The sequence below is a fragment of the Chelon labrosus genome, assembly GCF_963514085.1.
Source record: "Chelon labrosus genome assembly, chromosome: 7".
NCBI lineage: Eukaryota > Metazoa > Chordata > Actinopteri > Mugiliformes > Mugilidae > Chelon > Chelon labrosus.
In genome coordinates, this window is record NC_140343.1 from 16,033,066 (window position 1) to 16,051,182 (window position 18,117).

General features: G+C 42.8%; 1 protein-coding gene across 1 annotated transcript in view; it reads left to right on the forward strand.

Moving 5' to 3' along the window:
* The first annotated feature begins 325 nt into the window (after nucleotides 1-325).
* The window catches only part of lingo3a (leucine rich repeat and Ig domain containing 3a), a 28,236-nt gene continuing 10,444 nt past the window's right edge, over nucleotides 326-18,117 (forward strand). Inside the window, exon 1 of the mRNA XM_084549129.1 lies at nucleotides 326-1,016. The gene's annotated coding sequence lies outside the window, so the exon portion shown is untranslated. The remainder of the gene's footprint in view (nucleotides 1,017-18,117) is intronic.

An 18,117-nucleotide genomic window follows, 5' to 3' on the forward strand; every position in this document is an offset into this window, starting at 1 on the left:
AAACTCAACTACAGTCTCCAACATGATTAAGCTAAAAATGAGAGGGCACAGAAATGATTTAATGAAAAACACATTTTGCAGGGAAACTAAGTAATAAACACATCAAAATAGAAATACTAAAATATAGCATATTTTATTGCTGAAAATAAAATTGATAAAATAATGTTTAAATATAAAAACATTAACATTTTTATTTGAATATTTTCCCCAAAAAGTTGCCATGTCATTTATATGTATTCTGTATTTATTTAACAGTATGCATTTCATTTTGAGCCTCATGGATTTCCATAAAATGTCTTCTGTCTCCATGGAATGCTTTGAGTAAACCCAGCCGATGAATGCTGAAATGGGCTGAATTTTTAACCAGGGAGCTCGTCTTCCGTTTTCCCCCCACAGGACGTGAATGCAGCACCAACCAGCCCGAGTACGAGAGAGAGGGAGAAAGGGAGAGGGAGAGGCAACAGCGCAGATGAGCCCCAATGAACAGCAGCCGGGTCTTCTTTCAAACAAACACACACTCTGCGCTCTACATCCCACACACATAAATGCCAGGACACTTACACACATGCAATCCAATAACCAGAGCACCATCAGTCCGAGCTGCCTGCCGCTGCTGGTGGCAGCCCTCACCGCTTCCCCGAGACACAAAGCTGGAAGCCTGCTGGGAGAGGAGCTCCTGCTGCCTTTATAGCACAAAGCAGAGGAGGGGAGAGGAGAGGAGAGGAGAGAGCCGGGATTTCATTTCGGAGGCGGTAGATAATTAAGCAGCAGTGTTGGGGAGAGCTGAGAGAGAGAGAGGGGAGGGAAGGTGAGTGAAGGCACTCCGGTCCAACTGCTGTTGCTGCCGCCGCCGCTGCTGCTGCTGGAGGAAGAGTAGGAGGAAAGAGCTGTGTTTGAAAAGCCGGGAGGAGCAGCATTATCTTGCACACAATCAGCCGGAGCAGACGGCCAGCAGTGACCAGAGCACCTCCAGGCTTGCAGATGTGGACGGTACACTGGGCAAGTTCCAGTCCTGGGTGAGTCAACTTCACGTCTTTTTTCTGCACACACACACACTCTCTCATCCGTGGTCCACTTTATCTGCTGTCAGACACTTTTAGACGCCTCTCTGTGATCCATTGACTCAAAGACAGATTGTGGTTTCTATCTGTTGTGTCCCACTGCCTGTGTCTTTTTCCCCTTCATCCAGTTTTCTATATTCAGCTCTCACCTAACGGACGACCTGATGAGTGTCAGATTCACCCTGTGATCATCGCGACACTAGTCTATCCCCTCAGCCTCCTCTTACCCCGTTGTGGTGCAGTCCCGGCTGATTGATTTCCTCTCTAACTCAGATGAACATTGGGTCTCATTATCTCACACTGGCTGTGCTTTTTTTTTTTATTGTCATCCTTGTGATGGTGTGCTTTGCAAGCGCAGTCACTCCGTGGGTGTGTGTGTATGCCTGTGTGTGTCTTGTGCTACCAGCTCGCACTTAGGTTTTAATGATCTAAACGTGGGGTAGAAAGGGGAAGGCAGCCTTTGATCGATCCCTGCAGTCATCACAGTGTGAGTGTCTCGGTGCCTGTCGTCCGCATGACATATCTAAGCCTCTGTCTGTGTTTGTTCAGCCCTCTCCCAGCTCTGTCCCTTTCTTTATTGTGCCTAAGTTGAGTTCTTAGCTTGGCTTCTGGAAATCAGATGATTATCCGGAGGAAGGTCTGAATGCAGTTTTGCTTTTATCCCCTCCTCCTCTATCGTGGACCCTGGTTTACCTCTGGCCCCTGCAATTCTTTCGTACGTCATATAAACATCTAACTAGCTGCAAATTGTAAGACTGCACACTGAAAATACACTTTGTTATTGCCACAGTCCAGTTTTTGGGGCCCTGTTGATCTTTTATTAGAAGGTTTGACACAGAGATGACAGAGCAGGATGCATCAAAGGTCCTCGGACCAGTGCATTAAACGTCTCTACCAGGCCAATGGTGTTTTTATGTCCTCACTTTCACATCTCTTAGCCACAGGCAGCTCTTTCAGTGCATCGATTCATGCGGTCTGCCACTGTCTCTTAACGATTTTTACTCATGTCAGTGCACGTCTAGCACAGTTAATTGGTCAGCGTTAAACCTAGGACAGCAGGATCAAGATCCGCAAGTTGTGTATCTTTTAATTTTTAATAGCAGGACCTTTTCAGAGAGTCTGATTAAACGGTTCAACATGCTGCACGCGTCACAACTGAGAAATTAAGTTTGCTACCATCAAATCACCCTTTTATCCTGTGAAAATGTGTTTCAGTAAGCCACACAAAATACACAAGACACTTCTGCATCTAGTTTTTGGGAATACGTGGCTCAGGAGGTAAAGAAGGCTGTTTTTGAATTGTGGATTACAGGTCATTCAGTCACCTGCTCCTTCTGTCCTCAATTGTTTTGGGATGTTTAGTGTGAGACAAGCAGTTGATGAACGGAGCGTTATCTGCTTTAAGTGTTGTCAAAGTGCAGTCCCTTTACTCTTTTTGTGTAATCAAAGCAAATATTAAAGGAGTTATGTCTCTTGTCTTACACCATGAGTCACCTCATGTGTTCTGACCTGCTCGCTAAGAGCAGTTACCGTCTAAAATGCAAGTGGAAAAACCAATATTGAAGGCAATGCAATTATGCAGCAGCACTTAATGCTACCCCAGGTGCCACTTAGCCTCCTCATTTGACAGATTTATGTGTCACTAATGAAATGTCTGCTGACAGGTCTATGTGTCCCTCGGAGTGCATTGTTGTATAAGACCTGTTAGTCTTGTCCATTACTACACCCACACGTTACGTTCTCATTTTGATCCTTGCTGTTGCACATAAAGCTGTCATCCGAGCTCAATAGTGACATTACTTCAGCTTAACGCTGCCAATGCCCGGCCTCATTGTTTTCAACTCTGGAGTATTTATGAGGGCAGTAAAGCAGAGATGCATCGCTGTCGGCAGGATGAGGGCATTGCTGCTCTCACTGGGAGGATAGCGCAGAGGCAGGAAAAGGAAGGAGGGGATACGGTGGCGGAGGGTAGCTCTGCGGGCATGCTCACATGTCAGCTGTCGCCGTTAAGATATCCAGCTGGAACAACGGTGGTCCTGTGTGCACGCTGGCTGTCCTCCCACTCACAGACTACTGTAATGCCATTATAGGCGTCCAGCCGGGGCTGTAACCTTAATGCCGAGCTTAGAGAGCATCTGGGTCTTACAAGTCTTTTATTTTTTTTTATTTCCAAACAAGATTGCTTCATTTGACATTCACTGTCGTTGTGATGACTGTCTGACCTCGTTACCTTACGACAGTGGTGAGATGAATCTAAACAACTTCCTGAAGTGATTTCAAATGTGATAATTCTGTAAAACTGCTATAATCCTCCACTGTTCATTATTATTTGTTTAGTCCCCATGAATTCAGATTTGAAAGGTTTTTACATGAAACATCTTACGTTATATGCCCAGCAAGTAACTGGCCCAACATGAATGAAAAAGGGTGTTTTGTAGGTTTTGTAAACCCTGTTTTAAAGTTAATCATTTTCTGTAAAATGGTTTAAATATGCTAATGACTCATTCTGCACTCTGAGGCATGAGCTAATGTCGCGTCCAATGAAATACTCTCCTCCTAAAGTCCGTCCCTCATCTCTGCTTCACCAGCAGCACTAACGACTTCAGCTCTTGCCTTTAACGTTTGTCGGCTCAGTTCACTGGAGCTGACCAGTCGGGCCCAGCTGGGCTTTTCGGGAGGGATGTGGCCAGCTCTGTGTTTACAGGAAACGAGCAAATATCTGCTAGCAAGTAGCACTCCAGTAGTAGTTTCAACCAAGCCAAATATTACAACTATTTCCAATAATTTTCCAGTGCTCTTTTAATGTTATCGGTCTAATAATTTACAGCAGTGTGTCCATTTACACCTATTAATGTTTTCCTGTTTTAACAATTTTATTCATATTATTATTCATATTATTCACGATCTTTACGTGCGCAGTGTAGTGTCCCTGGTTGGCAAGAGGATGACCTTAATACATGACCTTAGAAAATATACCCAAATCATATCTGTGAATGTAATCATATCTCCAAGTGAAATTGGACTTGTCTGTTTTTTCACTCGAGCTTGATCGAGGCCAGTTTTCATTCACAATTATGCTTCCCCCTTCTGTGGAAAATAGGCTGAGGCTCCAGACGAATTAGTAAGGCAGCGCAGTAATGAAGTGCCGCATACTGCAGTTTGTCATTGCAATGCCATTTATTCATATGACTCTAATGGAGCTACTAGTAACTCCACTGGCTTTTGTCACGGCGGAATCAAAGCCAAAGCAATCCATCAGCCTCGTACAATAAATATGTAATTTACGTCACTGTGCACTCAGAGAATATATATATTTTTCTATTATTTCAAATTGTAGTAGCTTACACACATACCAGTATCATCCAGCACAAGCACTTATCCAAGCTCACCTCCTCACACATGTTTCACCTCACACACACATTTTTGATCTGTTTCTTGCTTGCTGATTGAGTTTCACATTCTGTAGAGAAGATCCCTAAACAAATATGGCTCATTTGATCCGATGATGGGTCTTTTGTGACTTTACTGAAGCAGCTTAGGGGGACTGGAGCCACGGTCCACATGAGATGCTGAGAGGAAGTAATGCGGTGAGAAAAGGCGTTTTGTTTTGTTTTTTCGTGTCCGTGGGTGGTGCATATTTGGTTTTCTGATGTCTCTGGATGAATGATATGTGATGAGAAGGCCCTTGGATTGTATGAGCTCTAAAAAGGAAGCAAAGGAATCTCATGAGTGTAGATGTGCAAGCTTAGATACTTAAGAGGAGTTCAGAGATCACATTGCATCATTTTCATCCTTGCACAGTTTGTTTGCGCAGCGCTTTGCCCAGAATATGAGGGTTTAAAATGTGATCACTTCAGCTCAGTTTCAAATGAAATCAAAAATGAGACAAATCAAACACCAAAGAAAGAAGAAAGATCAACAATTTAGATCCTTGTTGTGAGCTAATAGCTGAAGTTGTAAAAGACAGCAAAGTGTCAGAGGTGTGTTTTGGGATAAAGAGCAGGGTATCTGAGGAGTCTGTATACTTGTCAGACTCTTCGGCTCATTTCATTTTATGTATTTCTATCGCTGCTGGGAGTTTGAAGAGCTGCGACGTGACAACCATAAAACAGCATTCCTCAATATGGATCGACCATCATGACTCAGATTGCTTGAGAAAATGGAGCTTGGGTTCCTGCCAGGGCTCTCTACAGGATGGTACCAACTTTAGCATAAGACATGAGATAAACTGGAGTCCAAGGACTACACATTGCACAGCAACATTTTATCCTCGAATTTGGTGTTTAATGCCGACCACAGTACCAAAATGTTTGATTTGTCACTGTCGTGCACTTTGAGATGCAGTTTTCATACTGTTGAATCCCGAGCAGTGATTATCATGTCAACTGTGAGCTAAAGGAATCAAGTAACCAGAGCAAAGGGCATTTATACTGCAGTGTTTCTGTTAAATACAGTCTATTAACCTCGGTGGTCCCAGCAAAATCATCCTCACTCACCACAGCGACACTTGACCCGTAAGAAATTTGTCCTCAGTCACAACAGCTGCATTTAGCATGATTCAATAAGCTGTAGTACTTTGAATACAGTTTTCTCCTCCCAGTAACATCTTCAAGATCTTATTTGTCTCATTTTTCATTCGATAGATGTTTTGCTTCACCAGCTTTGAGAATAAATTTTGTTTCCAGATTTGTCTTTTTTTCTATTTCACCGTAACTCTTACGCCATAAAATGATTATTTTTGTGTTTTGGGGAAATGCTGAAAAATGTATGCAAAAATCTAAATTCCACTTTATTGGATTTATCCAGTGACAGAGATATTACAGCTTCATGCTTGAAGGAGATTCAGTCCTTCCAGTTCTGTTATTAACCACATTTCCAGCAGCTGAGCCAGGCCCTCGTGGTATACTGTATTTTGGAGCACTGTATCGAGCCAGCTGTGTCCTGTGGGTCAACTCGAGTTACACACATCTGTCATGCTATGGGCCCTGCACATGAGATAGCCCTGAAATCCGCACTCGTCAATTATGTAACAATGAACAAGATTAGATTAACACATGACAGAGTGTTTTGTTGTAAGACTGATCTTAAGGGCTGAGGTACGACACACACACCGCTATCACCATTTTCCATTTCCCCCTGCTTCAATCCTCACGTCTTTGTGGCATTTTGATTAGACTGAAATAATTAAATTCAGATGCCTGCAGGTATGTCTTCAACCGCACATGCACATATTCACACACTCAACCATTCACCTGCCTCTCTTAATTGATTTTTACGTGCTTGGCGAGTAAAGTAGCATTTTGTTTTTTTGTCATAGTGTCCCCTCAGTCCTCAGTCCTGTACTGACTAATGACTTTAACTCTAATGACGACTTTACGTGTTGTGGTCAGACACAATTAACACGGTGCAAGGATATGGAGCGCTGGATTAATTAATCATTCTTAAAAAAGGTCCCAACATCGACAACAGTGTGTTTGACTCAGCTGAACTTTTGAACCACTCAGTCGGCTATTTGTGGGACAGTGATGATGATGATGATAATGATGATGCATTCAGATCCAGATTAGTTGTGCAAAACATGAACACTCTCTGCTTTAGTTTGTGGAGCTCTTTTGATTATTTCCTGCTTCCCTTACTCTTCCTCATTAGGAAATTGGTCTTTGAACCTGTTTTAAATCAGGACCATCTGTGAAGATGAAGATTAGAGACTCTCACGCCTCTTTGAATCTCCATATCAGTCCATAACCTTCGACTCTCCTCTCTGTCTGCTCTCTGGATCACACTCTCTGTCTGCTCAGTCAGAACTCAGGCTGACTTTTATCTCCTGTTCAGACGTTGAACGTGAATCAGATAATCGGTTGATCAGATCATTTTCCTGAAGTGGAGATCAGCAGAACAAGGAAATGAGATTGAACTGCTTGTCTTTCCATTTATTCTCACTTCAGTTACCTTCTTTGGTTCTATGTTTCTGCAAGCTTGCATACGCTTTCTCCTAAAAAATGGAGATTTAAGCCTTTTCCATTTGATCATCCCTACTGAAACTATATGCGTTTGTAGGCAGTATCCACTTAGCTTAGTTTAAAGACCTGAAGCTCAGCCATTTCTTTACTGGGAGCAATAACTTTTGTACTGGATAAAGCCAAGCTAGCTGTCTCGCACTGTCTATGCTAAGCTAACTGGGTGCTTCCTCTAGCTACATAGGCTCCAGCATTTACTGCAGTATGCTATCAGCTCTCTTATTGTAATCTCTTGTTAAAAAGTGGAGTTTTTTTAAGTGGTGACACCTGCCAAATATAGGGATCTATAGTTTGACGTTGCAGTTGTTGCAATGATGGGTAAGGTGACCCATTCAATAGGTGGATTAACAGCAGACTAACTCGATATTATCACCAATGGATGTCAACATAACAAAGATTTCTTTTCAAGCTTCAAACTGTACAAGTTTTTTACGGTGTCAGAGTCAGCCTTTACACTGAATAGCAATTCCACAGAGATCATGAACAGACGGGTTGCCGTTTATCACTTCAGCATCTTTGGATGCAAAGGTCGGATGTAAACTTAGCGTTAGTGGACTGACAAATTTCATTTTAGGTGCAGGTAAAACAGTAGCACTGGGGTTGATAATGTGTCTTGAATAAAAACATTTTAAATTCAGCCCCTGCATTTCTGCCCATGCAGCATGCAACAAATATAATCACCTGACTTACTATTGAAATCACATCATTCATTTATATTAAAACTCGTCTGTAGATCAAAGCAGCAAAATGACCGGTTACCCTCTCGTTGAAATCACGCTTGTTCTGACCAGTTCCCTCTCTGTGGAAAGCGTTGCCAGTGCGTTCAGATGTTTCTGACCCAGTGCATTTTGGAGAAATATCTTAGCCGCCATAGCCATCAAAACAGGTTACGTGTGACAAAAGCATGCTCGTGCAAGCCCACCGGAATCCAATCAATGTCTGCAACACTTAATACTGACAATTAGCCAGACACTGTGGTTGCAAAATCACTTTCTTCCCCTTAGGTGCATTGCCAGATCGCCCCAAGGAACAAACTGCCCGGACTTTAAGCAAAAACCCCTGCAGCGTTTCAGTGGAGGAAATTGCTCGTTCTTTCGCTTTCACCAGACAAGGGAATAATTTTGTGTGTTTTTCAGATTGCAGCTCATTTTTGCCCGGGCTACTGTTGCACACAGTCGATGTCTTTGCTGAATTCCCTATTTTCTGGACGCTACTTGACAGGGATTAACAGTAATACTAGTTAGCTGCTGCTCGCTAAATGCACCAAGAGACTTTTGCCTTATCATCTGTGATTTTGATCACCAGGGGGAATTACATGTTGTTCTACCTTAATATGGATCTTAATGATGTGAGGGTTGCACTGAGGTCAGAAATGTCCTGTTCTGGGCTAGGTACTGTGTTCATTAGTGCTTTCGTGCTTGTAGCTTGAAGGCGTTAAGACCATGTTCCTAGTGCCAAAGAGTGTAATGCATTACCTAATTACAGAGATGTTAATTGGAGCTGGTTTGCTGTTTTCAAGTGACCTTTTAGTTTGATAAGAAACCGAGGTATTTTCACTTTGTGAAATGACTGACCTTGACAGCGTTGTATGCTGATGTTAATCGTGTTTCATCTAATCATTTAATTACAGTGTGACACATCAGTATGAAATGATGACAAGCTAATGAAGGGTGTTTTTGTTTGTGCATGCACTGTTGCGAGTAGAGTCCGTGTCTTCGTGCGGCCCTAGAGAGGGGGACAGTATTATTTTCATGCGAAAGCTTTTTCCCAGTCTGTCACTTGAAAAGATGTCAAAGCTCGAAAGAAAAGCTCTCCCTTGTTTCATTTCTGCATGACTTGAACTAATAAATCTGCAGCTGTATATGTCCGCATGTAACCGTGACAGATGGGTGTGATGAGATTGTGTTTAACAGACTGTGATTCCTCTTCCTCCCTTGCCTTCTTCTTCTCGTCTTCCTCCCTTTTTTCTTTGGGAACATGTGGATTCGGTTTGCCTGTCAGAAGTGTTTGATCAGACGTAGTCCTTTGAACGGACTCACAGCTATAGTTAGTTTCTCTTCTCTTGTTGGGGCCTGTACTGTATAGAGGCTATACTGTGATTGTAAAATAGCAGAAGCGCTCTGTGTATGGTCCATTTTTATATGTGGAGGTGGCTTGCATGCTGCTTTTGAGAAGTACTGGGTTGTCAGTATAGATCACAATCTGTGCATCAGCAGTATGGAGCTATAAATGTGAATGTGCACACGCGTATGTACACAAACACGTCTGTGCGTATTTAATGTTCTCCTGTCACATTTCCACAGTCTGACAGGCGTTCTTTCTGATCGGTGGTGTTTGCTAGACTTTAAGGTGAAGAGGACAAGCTGCCACTGGACATCAGGGGAATGTTATGAATTTATTATGGGATCCAGAAGAGTCACAGGGAGACGGCGTTGCATGTGGCTGCCTCGTTACTCGTCTTCACAAGCCTGTCATTGGTTTGGAATGAATTCTTCATCTTTATGTTTTATTCTTAGAAAAAACATTGATCACAGAATCGGCCGCCTGCGTGACAGTCGGGCTTGTGTGACAGCACGCTGTCAGAACCTGTCTCATCTTTTCAAAGCTAACCATGCTTGTTTTCTTTTCCCTCTGTCCCTTATCCACCCATATATATATGATGGCAGTCTTTTAAAGAATAATTTTTTCACCCTCCCCCCTCTGCATCTTGCTCTTGTCTCACGATGAAACGTCTCATCAGAACCACTTTCTGCGGATCTCTCGACTGTTTCACTGTGAGGAAGGCAGCGTCTGCATGTCAGAGTAAACAGTTTCAAAAAGAGCCTATGAATAATTTGTAAGTCAGACTGTAGCTGCGGTTGTGTCTGTTTGCATGGACGTTTTTTTTTTTTTTTTCGTGCTGCAGCAGTGTGTGCTTCTTACTCTATCCAGCATGCTGTTTCATCCCGGTACATCCAATGCTGAGTTCCTGTGTGATGTCAGAACAGATCTATGTTTAATGCGGAGGCAGGGCCCAATTACTCTGTGCCTATAGCTGTACCTGGAGACTCTAAAGAGGCCCCTTTGCATGTCAGATAAAATACCAATGTCATAATCCGCCCTAGACTCGTTTGGTAAAATGCTGTGGCATGGTGATCCCTTTTTCTTTGAGGATACGGACTACTCTTATCTGGCATCGTCAACATTCATTTGTTTGCTTTTGGGCACTAAGGGGGCATTTGAGGTCACAGTATTGGTTTATCTGTCATTACACGGACTGAAATAGATGGCTCTATCAAGAGCAGAGGGTGCATCAGCATCCCTCCTCTTTGGTGCCTCTTCATCCCTCTTTTCTGTCTCTTCCTGCTGGAGGCCTTCAGGGAGAGCAGCTGAGTCACTCTCTCCTCCCTCTCTTCATCCTCAATCTGCTGTTGCTCCTCCTTCCTCCACCTTCCTTCTGTTTCCTCTCACTAAGCCTCCATCACAGGAGCTGACAACCTGTGTCATTTGCCACTCTTAGCTCCCTGCAGAGCCTCAGCTCAAAGAGCGTGTGTGTGCGTGTGTGTGTTTTTTTCTTTTTGTTCCACATTTAGCAGAATCTATCCGCACATGTTTACGATTTCGCTGTCAGCATGCATGTGCTGTATCAGGCTATTAGTCAGAGTTGTTGCACGGACAGCAGCAGCGGCATATTCAGTGATGGAATCTCTCTTGGGCTGAGATTTACGCCAGAGAGAGTGTAGCTGTCAACTACCGAGCTGATCAGACACACACACGCACCCACACACACATACACACAAGCCGCGTTCCTCTGAAGTGCCGCCTTACTTTTCACCAAATCCATTTCCAAAGCTCTCTTTCTTCCATGGCTCTGTCAGGGTGCATAATCCCTCATCACCTTCCCTTAACCATCTCACATCTCTGCTTTCTGTTTTCATCTGTCATTCTGTAAAAATTTTCATTTCTATTTATGATTTCATTTTGCGTGCTTTGCCGTTTTCTTGTGTCTAATAACTGGCCAAAGGCATTCCTCTTCTTTTGTTAATCCTCATTTTGTTGACTCCTTAGTTTGACTTTTACACGGTCAGCATCTTCAAACACAGTTCTCTTTTGTGCCATTGCTTCCTCTTTTCACACACTTGACTTCTTGCCTTCTTTTGACAAGACGCTTGGTGATGCATTAGCGAATCTCTCAGAAGACACAGCACAGATACAGAGTCTACTACTTCTTTGGCTCAAAGCCATGAACAGGAGCCGCTCCCCAGACAAAATATCCCCCCGTTATTTGAAGGAAATAAGGGGCGAATGAACACGTTTGTGTTTTAACGAATGATTGTCTCCACAGATTTGTGTACACGCAGAGCTATGAATGTGATATAGAGGTTTGAAGATTAATTGACAATTAGCTGCTGTGAGACTCTGTCTGTGTGTCTGTGCCATGAGAGCAGATTCATTGCCTCGCGTTGGTGCTTGAGAGCCTATAATTGCCTCTGAATTCTTCCTGTAATTACCACTCTAATTACACCACAATCCCAGACCACGTTATTCTCACATTATTAGTCTCAGTGCGGAGGGAAGGCAGACGCACACACAAAAGCTGACATGTTACCAGTATGTTGCAAGATTAGATTATTCCCTAGTCCTTTTATGTGCATGAAGGCTTTAATTTACGTGCAAAATAAAGAGATTTAACTTATTTTTAAATTGTGATCACATTTTTAGATAAGGCTGTGTTCGACTGTTATCCAAACCCCAGTTCAGAGCTCGCCGACGCTGTCTTGGCTGCAGCGTGATTAAAGCCGAGTGGAGGAGAGGCGGGAAGTGGACCGGGCAGCATGGCAGTTCCCCAACGGCACAGGATTAGAGTGGGGGACAGTGAAGTAGGCCATACAAATAGGCTCAGCTGAAATATGGACAACAGACCATAACGTAGACAGAGCTGGATTGCCCAGTACGTTTCATCAGCATGTCATTATGCTGTAATCCCATGCCAGCCACTATGCTGAATGCATGTGTGTCACACAGGGATAATTACTGGTCAAGGGACACTTGTGGATATTATTTTTTTTACCTTCTTGTCAAAATCACAAGTGTCGGTTGTGCCCTATTTTATCGGAAATTAGATTTTGGTGCAATAATGGTTTGTTCGTCTCAGTTGTGTGATTGGAAAATGAGTCTGTTCAAGGTTTTGTTTGCATTTTAGGAAAGAGTCAACATCTCACCAAGCTTGGTGGGTGAGCTGTCTCCGTTTTGGTTTTTACAATGCTGCTTCATTCTGTATTCGTGACAGAAACGACCTGAGAGATGTGTTATATACCGGATGGTAGTATGGATTTTCCAAGAAGACGTATTGCTGGGTATGGGTATATTTAAAGCCTAAAAAAGAGGACAATTATAGGAAGAGATAATAAACATGGAGGCTTGTGCTTGCTTTTCACACCCTTCAACTTTTCTATTCTGAGGATTGAAACAAAAAACATTCAAAGCAGTATTTTTGTTTATGATTCCCCGCAATGTACTGTGAAACCACGCCAAACCATGTCAAAATAGACAGAAACAGAAACTGAGATTGTGAACACTTGTTCTGGAGCAGATGTTAGTTTTGAGCACTGTCAGAGGAGGAATTTAATGAGACTTACTACATGAAATGACATGGTACCAAATAACAACACAGCACTTCTGATTTCTCTCTTTTCGCTGAAAATGATGAGCTCGTGCAGTTCAGTGAAAACGTAAGAAACGAGGAGTGAAGAGGAAGAGGTCAGGAATGCCAGCCAGCGTTACAGTGGAGCCAGAGAAAGAGGCTGCTTCAGCTTTTGAATTTCTGCCCATGAAGGACATTAATGGCTTATTTCACATTAGATATTTCATCCTCATAAGTAACTGACACAAAATGTAATTAAGATATCCACAGGGAGCTGACAAAGCACATGTTGCAGTGAGTTCTAACAAGTGCTGTGGAAATAATGTGCCGTTTCTGACACAGCGTGTCTTCGCTCTAACAGACCTTCCTTCCCATAATGACACTCTTGCAAATGGCCTTGTTTTTTATATAGCGCTCTTCTACTTATTGGTACTCAAAGTGCTTGTGGCACATTTCGGGGATCAAACCACTAACCCTCTGGTTCATGGACAAGCCGCTCTAACTATTGAGCCACAGCCGCCCGCGTACCTGTGACTCTTTTTTATTATCGTCTTGCACTTTTGATTCAGTCCTCCCAGATGGTATTTTACTTTTGCTTTTACCCAACCGTTTTCTTAAAGGAACAATTTAACATTTTAGGAAACACAATCTCAATGTCTAAATATGAAGTTAACAGTAGTAATCAGTTGGCTTGCCTTTGCGCAAATCTATCTATTGCTAAATGGGATAAAGAGCATGTCTGGCTCTATTTGGAACATCTTTTTTACTTAATGTACAGATTTCATAAATAAAATTTAACTAATTATTAGTGGAGCTTTAGAGGCGCTGTTATGCTGATTATTTTTGTTATGCTAGGCTAAGCTAACCAGTAAGCAGCTGGAAGGGGACTCTAAACAAGTGGAGAAAGTGCTAATTCCTTTTAGTACCACTAATATATTTAATGCGCTAAATAGACCCATGCATGCATATTACGAACTCAACCTAACCCGAGGTTTGGGAAATCAGGAAGCCCTCAGTGCAGCAGTAACACTGTGGAAAGCAAGTAGAATCTGAAGTGCGGTTGTAGAAAATAACTTTACTACACAGGGTAGTAATATTCCCTGTAGTGTCAAAACTGACGAATAAATAAATCCCAAGATTCCCAAACTCCAGGAAGTTTGTTGCTTTTGTTTGGTGCCTTGTCATGTTTCATGTTCACAGCCTTGTAAGTGTAAATGCACAAGTTCACGAATTGTGACATGTTTCCCAATGTTCTTCGGAAATGGTGAATGTTGATAATTGGTGGATCGTTGTTAATATTGTTGTTAATATAGTGGATTTTAATCATATAAAATTGTCTTTACACTTCTATAATAATGTATGTCTAAGGGAAATGTTGATATTCCCAACAGCCTCATCCTTTCTACTTTAAGTTTCCCAGTCATTAGCTTGGCAGACTGTTGACCTCAGTGGCCCCTAGACACCAGCAGCACCGTTCTCATGACTTATTTCCAGTGTTAACAGTTGAATGTCAAACATTTTGACTCCAGTTTTGTGACCACAAGCCCTCAAATTCTATTTAAAGGCAGCTTTAGTCAGAGGTGCTAGAAGTCGCACTTTCCTGTCATAAGCTAGGTAGGTGACACCTTTAGTTTTATATTTACTGTACAAACACTGTGATCTTGATTTGTCTAACTCAAAAATACGCAAAATGTTAGACTGTTGCTCCTGCCTTCACTCCTCCACTGGTGTTTTTGGAAGTACACCACATCCTACCTTTAGAAGGCCGTCCATTTCCTCCTTTTCACATTTCCCCTCAGCTTCCGGTCAGTCTGGTGTCTAAGGGAGCAAGCCAACAAACCCTGACAACCAAAGTCACCTCCACACTGTGCAAGACGCGTTGTCACTAGACAAGCTGTGCATGTTTCAGTGAACATGTGCCTTCAAGGTGAATTCTCTATATACTCCTCTTGGATGTACCCACTTAAGGGTGAGGCACATCTTTTCTGTTTTCTGTGTTTACTAGTCATTCGTGAACTTGTTTTGAGTTTTAGGAGTCACCTTTACTAATGTCTATTTCAGTCGAGCAGAGCTGAGTTACTGGGGTCTGTGAGCTGTCTTTGTCTGTCATTGTGTCTGTAATCATCACTCATCTTGAATCGCTGCCGCTGTCTTCTAAAAATGTCAGTATCAATCTGCTGAAGGACTTCTGCCTCCAGTGTCCCATGAGCAAGTTACATTTTGAGCTCCAGTCGTTCTTCAGATCTAATTTGAAATATGATGAACGGATTGATTTGTTTCTTGGAGTTTGTCACAGAGGCAGCTCCAGGAAAAGTGACATGTGTTGGAAGTTTAGATAAACTCGTTTTATCCTACTGGGTTTACAAGGAGGAGAGTGATGCAGGTGCTGACTTATGTTTGTACAACAACGAGCAATCAAATGCTGCATGAAATGAATGAAGAAACCAAGAATTATAACGGGACATTTTTGTTTTTAGTTTATTTATTTTTTTAGATTATTACAACAAACATCAGACACACAACTTTACTGGCATGTGAACTTTATGTTGATGAATATGTCAGTTATTTCTGTCTCCTCCATTTGGTATTGCGAATGTCCTCTCTAGAGGACTTATCAGTTTGACTCCTTTGTGAACTCCTTTACGGATAAAAGCTTGAATGGCTCCAACTGGGGAAAAACCAGCGCCTTTGTTATTAAAAACCTTGGTGAGCGATGCTTGGAAGCTGTCTAATTAGGCTTTTGACAGTTCATGTTAGACCGACAGTGGCCCGTTCATATAATCTCTTGAACACTGTGGACGGACAGCTGTAGCATTTAATATGATATGAACACGGACGGACGGATAGGCAGCTATATGCTCCGTCTGTCTTATAACCAGTTCTGTTCTCACTTGGGATCTTCTGCAGCACAGAAGCTGGTGTGCCTGATTCCATCTCTCAAAGATGTCTGTTCTTGGTTTATTACACGGACAGAACTTTCTCCACCACACTGCTGTTGAGTGATGAATTATGAATAGATGTGAATCCAGCGGCGCTGTCGGCCAGGCATGAGGATTACTTTCAATTTGCACACTGCTCCCCCTGCTCCCTCACTGGCTCGCACTACTAGTCAGACTTTTCTCTCAAGGGACCTGAAAGGCCGTATTGCATTGCCAACTGAAACTCTAGCCCCGCCAGTCACGCAAAAAGTTTGAGAAATGAAGCCCTATGGATGCTCAATGCAGTGTATATAGTTACACTCTTAGCTTTTTCTTTTTTTGTTGTTTGGTCCTTCTTTGACATGAGTGGCCCCTTGTACCTGGATAGCGTTTCTCACTTTCCATCTGGAAGCAAGAGGATGCTGCAGTGCATGTGTGACCCCTATCAGATACTTGTTGACTCCTGATAACCGACTGTAATTGGCCTAGCTGATGAGCCGGCAGCAGGCAGTGAAAGGGAAGTGGAAAGGACAGGGATCCTGTTAATGAAGCCAACGAGGAGGACATGGAGAGCCTGCAGGCTTCAAGAAGGATTAGAGCAAGCTCCAGCAGATTTTGTCATATGATGCATCCACAAGTGTCTCCAACATGAGTGAAAAGGGATAATAAAGTGTTGAAATTTACATCTTTTACAGTGATGTCAACGTGCTGTAAATATTCCTCCTCTGCTAGAACGTGACTTTAGCTGCCCTCTATTCAGAGATGTGGTAAACAGAAGTTTTTTTTTTTCTATTAAAAGGTCAGTGTCCTCAAGACACTAACCTTTTAATATACAACTACACATTTCTGTGCAAATTGAGGGCAGTGCACGTGTGTGTGTGTGGGTGTGTGTGTGTGAGGGAAAGAGAGTATGCATGCTGCTTCTGTATCTCTGTGCTTTCATCTGTGTTTTATGTGTAAATTGGAACACGTAAATCACTATATGTGTGTGTGAGGTGAACTATGAGTGTGGTGCTGGCCTGATATGCCCCACCGCTGCCTCCCTGGATGTGGCAGGGAGTGTGAGAGCAACGGAGAGCCGAGCCAGTTGGCATGGAAAGAGCCTTGGCTGAAGTGATGGCTGGTGACGTGGCAGACAGGCCAGCCAGGCAGGAAATAGATGCCAGCGGAGATACAGATCACACTCACCTCAACCTCTTGATGACTCTGTCGTCCTGGCCCTTGTCTCTTTGCCATCTATCCAAGTACAAGCTGCAAAGTGCTTTTTCGCTACAGATAAACGGCCTTGGTTGTGAATGTTGGGAATTTGAAATGAATGGTCACACTTAAACTCTGTTACTAACACAGTAGTGAATCATTGGAGCTTGAGAAAACGAGTCTTATTAACCTCTGACCTGAGGTTGTATTCATGCATAGATAGAAAACCCTTTCCTAAGTGGTGGTTTTGCTGCACTTGTATGCCCAGGGGATAACTGTGCGGAAATTACCCAGAATTAGTTTATTTCTGCTGTACGCAACAAGGCCAGATGATAAATTGTCACTGTTAGTACAAATTTACAACCGTGGGGTTCTGCAATAATCGTGTTGGCCCATTCTCTCATTCACTGGCGTAGAGGAAGACAGTGTTATACACTAATAAGTGCCATGCATACTGAACAATGAAAGCTGACAGCCAGCTATTTGCTCTGAAGTTATAGAGTCACAAAGTGATAGTTGTTTCCAAGTCATTGTGTTTAGTATTTGATCAGGGAGCTTTTCAAGGACATGAATCTCATAGTTAAATGGCTCATGACACCTTCAACTTTATTGTCTTATTCTATCAACTTACCAGTAATTACCAGAGTTAGGGAAATGTCCTAATAAGAAAAAGCTTTTATATATTTTTTGTAATATAAATGGTCTAGGACAAATTGTCTTTGTTCACTGAGTGCAAGCAATTTGTCTATTATCCTGGCTCCCCCAATTATGTCCTCTTCTTCCTGGTGGTCTGTCACTTTTCATCCCTGCTGAAGTTATGTAAGTAGCCTGGAAGGCTGCATGGGGTGGGGGTGGGTTGCTGGTTGACTGACACACTCTAATCACGGGGGCTTAAAGACCATGGCCATTTAATAGGCTAGCTGCCAGCCTGTCCACATGGTAAGATGGCTGAAAAGACAGACGGCTGACCGACTGGTGTCGTCGTTCTAATGTGACGCCCATGTTCTTGTCCTTAAGAGAAGAACAGCAGACCCGCACACGTTCCAGGTGCCTCCATATTGCCACTCACTTCTCGAGTTTTGTGCCAGAAGGACATGGCAGCTAATTAAAGTAACACATTTAAATTCACTGCTGCCATAGTCACACAATGGAAAGATAATTGCTGTTGTAAAGGGACAGCAGCAGCTAAAAGGTTTTTAGATTTGTAAGCGAGCACTTATTTGCTTTCTTGCCGAGAGTTAGATGAGAGGATTTATACCACTCTTTCCATTAAATATGGAAGTTGAGCCAGCGGGCCGTCA